The sequence below is a fragment of the Limulus polyphemus genome, unplaced genomic scaffold (genome assembly GCF_000517525.1).
Source record: "Limulus polyphemus unplaced genomic scaffold, Limulus_polyphemus-2.1.2 Scaffold196, whole genome shotgun sequence".
Lineage (NCBI taxonomy): Eukaryota > Metazoa > Arthropoda > Merostomata > Xiphosura > Limulidae > Limulus > Limulus polyphemus.
Genome location: NW_013665806.1, coordinates 852,994 through 857,183, shown reverse-complemented (window position 1 = coordinate 857,183; position 4,190 = coordinate 852,994). Strand labels below are relative to the sequence as shown.

General features: G+C 32.1%; 1 protein-coding gene across 1 annotated transcript in view; it reads right to left on the bottom strand.

The window, feature by feature from the left end:
* The window catches only part of LOC106478280 (ankyrin-1-like), a gene marked incomplete at its 3' end in the record, with an annotated part of 57,015 nt that overhangs the window by 31,217 nt on the left and 21,608 nt on the right, over positions 1-4,190 (bottom strand). The gene's annotated exons all lie outside the window — the stretch shown is intronic.

Here is a 4,190-nt window from a genome sequence, read left to right as displayed (position 1 = left end):
AATAATATTGGACAATACTTCATCATAAACATTATTTCTGAACAACATTTTTACAATAATATATAAATCTTTTTATTTTTGAAAATGGAAACTCCATATTTTGACCACGGGAGAGCTTCAGTTTCGAGCAGTATTAAGACTTATTCAGCCCAGCTAGGTCAATAATATTAAAGGTTACTTGACATATCTGATTATGGCACGTTTAACGTGAGAACGTTGATCTTGAGTAGTTTTGTGTTTAAATGCCTATCTGTAAGCTCCCTTATTATTATGTTATTTGCCCTGATAAACTGATTAGAAATTATCTTCGAAACAATAGTCTTCAGCTCGTCATAATACGAGATTGATTGCATGATGTGAGACGGCAAGTTTCGTGTTTTAGAAATTGAACTCTGTAGTGAGCGGCTGTAACGTTTGAAAGTCTCAAAAACTTTGAGTAATTTATTTCTCATCACTATCCTCAATGTCACACATAGTTTTTGTAGTGTTGTTTTTATCCTGATTTAACTATTACAAATTTACATCGAGTATCTCTGTATTCGGTTTTTTAATGTAACTTATCTATTTGAACTATTCTTCTATAACATTAATGTTCTCGTATCTCATAATTTATCGCATTTTTGTTAATCTGGTTATTAGATGATTCATTTTTTAAAATAATTTTAGCGATCTCTTTGGTGTACCTCGAAGAACTAATGTTTTGTGAAACAACAATAACACGAGAAACATCATACAGGATGACATATGCGCATTAAATAAAGCAAAATTTGTATCGGTCATAACTCAAGAATGACTTCCAAGCCTACTGCACAATTCAAACATGAAATATCTTAATACATCAGTCAGACGTATTACAGAACTATGAGTGTGTATGTAAGTCAAGCCACAACGATGCACGAGTACCTGAAGCACTGGAGGAACAGCACGCGGTATATTCACGCTTTTCGTGAACACTCTACCTATCCTCGTAATTGAATTAGAATTATTAATGACCCATAGGACGTGCCCAAGTTCATTTTAAGGTTGAGTGCTTTAATGAATATACAATGTGTTGCAGAATGTGAGTCTTCTGCAGTTTGTTCTCATTTCGTGTACGTTGATTCCAAGGTCTCTATAATGTTGCGAAGTATGTCAAAAATGTATTATGCTCTCGTTTAGAGCCAAAAAAACAAATCAAATTGTACTTGAATATTCTTACATATGTTATGCCATTTAGTATATTAACACCTAGAAAAATTAATATAATAATGCTCTAAAGTGTGCTATATATATATAGTTTTAATCAGGTTAAAATTTACGTTGTATATTATTCTATTCATAAACAGTTACGTAGAACGTTATTTTTATTTATTTATTTTATCTTGGCAGAAATTTCGATTTTAAGCCATTTGACTCTGAGCTCAAAAAGAACCCTAAGCCAAATATAATCGGGGGGGGGGGGTTCAGAAACTTATGTTTCTCTTCACCCCGGTCAGGATTTAAGGAACCTTGGGAATGTTTTTCTTGCACTGGCTTTTAACATTACAGATTGCAATCCCCCGCTGGGTCAACGGTAAGTTTTCAGGATCCAGGATTTTGATTCCCCGTGATGGACAGAGTGCAGATAGCTCATTGTGCAACATTGCACTAACAACAAAACAAAAAACATTGTGTAACATTGCACTAATAACAAAACAAAAAACATTGTGTAAAATTGCACTAACACCAAAACAAAAAAAAACATTATGTAACATTGCACTAACAACAAAACAAGAAACGTGTAACATTACACTAAAAACAAAACAAAAACAACGTGTAACATTACACTAAAAACAAAACAAAAACAACGTGTAACATTACACTAAAAACAAAACAAAAGACAACGTGTAACATTACACCAAAAACAAAACAAAAAACAACGTGTAACATTACACTATAAACAATTTAGATTGCAAGTTAAGGTATAAACAGTGCTGTGACTATATTTTGACAGCTGAAAACTATTTTTTCAATACTACATAACTTGTGAAAAGTTGAACAGAATCAGTTAGAATATGGCTAATCGATATAGTTTTAATCTTGAACTTTGACAACATAGAGCCCGAAAGCATAAGATAAAGTGCAACAATGGAATAGTAGTTTATAATATTTTCAAGTATGTGATTACTGACAAATACTTTATACTTTCCAAGAATCATTTGTTTGAAGACATTAGAATTCTAGTAATGAAGACAAAGACGGAGCTTAAACCGTCTTCGCTTTCCTCTTATAAAGCTGTCGCCAGTATTAGTATTCTACTGTGAAACCGCAACACGCCCTGTGAGCTAAGTAATATTTATGAAATATGTTTAAAAGGTTTGTGTCAGACAGCCACACTTCTAGCTGCCAGAACATCCGCAGTGGTCACTGTTGTAGTTATAACTACTACGTGGCAACCACTACTGTGGTCACCATTAGCATAACATAGTCACAGTTGTTATCACCACTATCACGTGACAGTCACAGTTCTTGTCATCACTAACACATAGTAGATACAGTTGTGGTCATCGCTAGTACATGACAGTCACGGTTGCAGTCATAATCACTACGTGGCAACCACAGCTGTGGTCGCTATTAATAAGCACAAGACATTCACGATTGTGGTCATCATTAACACATGACAGTCACGGTTGTGGTTATCACTACTACCGGTAGTCACTATTATAGTTGTTACTAGTTTGTTGACCATTTCTAGGAACGATCCGGTATTTCAAGATGTGATAAAAAAAAAGAGAGAGACGTAAAATATTAACGTGGACGAAACACTAGTGAGTAATAAAAGTAGGTAACTTTTCGAATCTACGATTTTTAAATTTTATGTGGCATTAAAATATGGAAATTTCATGGAACTGTGAAAACAGTGTACTGATACGCAATAAATTCAATATAATGTGAAATTATTATTTTTTCACCAGAGAATTATATTTATGATGCAATTACATAAGTAATATGCAATATTTATTTAAAAAAATATAAGTTATAAGCTTAATTCCCACATTTTTTTATTTTAAGACTTAGATATACATTATTAACTTCTAAATACAAACGCATGTATTATTAAGTTTCAATGGAATTCCCACATTTTTATTGTCTATGCATGCAGTGAATATACTCTGGAAAAAAAAAATGAACAAAATGACGAAACTTGATAACTCTAAAATCCAGAACATAAACTTTACTGCGTATTTCTCTTTAATTAAAAATGTTAGTTGAAGCGTGTTTATTTCATAAATATCTCGCGGGGACTCATCGATAAGTCTGGGGGTTTATAACGCTAACAATTGAATTTCAATACTCGCGGTGGGCTGAGCACAGATAATTATACAGCTTTGAGATTTGCAACAAACAAACAAATCGTTCATGATCCAGTGGGTGTTTGTGTTATTCTGATTGGTTCAAGTTTGAGTTATTCGATAAATTGTCTTGTTTTTGTTTTTTGTTTATTTATTATTATTATTATTTTGTAAATAAACAAACGAAATAGGTGTAGTATATCAATGGGTCTGCGTGATCCATTTTAAGTCATTAAATTAAAGCATGCTGTAACAAAGCTCACAAAATAAATTCTCTCAATAAGCTGATAAAAGTTATATTTATTTAGCATTTTATAAAAAAAAAAATACGAAAAAATATGATAATTTTATTTCACAAATGAAAATATTTTAAACCAACTCACTTAAATATAATTTTAACTAAACAGATACTTTTATTTGAATTAAAATGATTGTTCAGCAAATACAACTTGCAGTTCCTTTAAATCGTCACATGAAGGAAATGTTTACCTTCTCATTATGTATTAAACCACTGTGAATTTGGTCAACATGTAAGCGTAAGATCCAGTTTAAAGAATACACACACACACTCAAAGCGAGCCAATAGTAATTGATTAAGAACAGAACCAAAATTATCCATCCGGTTTGTTAATATTAGCAAGAAAGATAGTATTTGATAATCAATGTATTGTTACGTCTCCGTGTGTTAATTAATTTTCCGTAACTTCGTTTCAACGAAACTTTAACGACACAAGTCTTTACTTAATAAAACTGGTTTATTCTTTCCGAATATAACTTAACCGATACACTGAACTTCAACAATCGCGCTAACAAACGCTATAGCAACGAACGTCAATAATACTTCCGACTGCAGTTCAATCACTCACTATCTCTCACCCT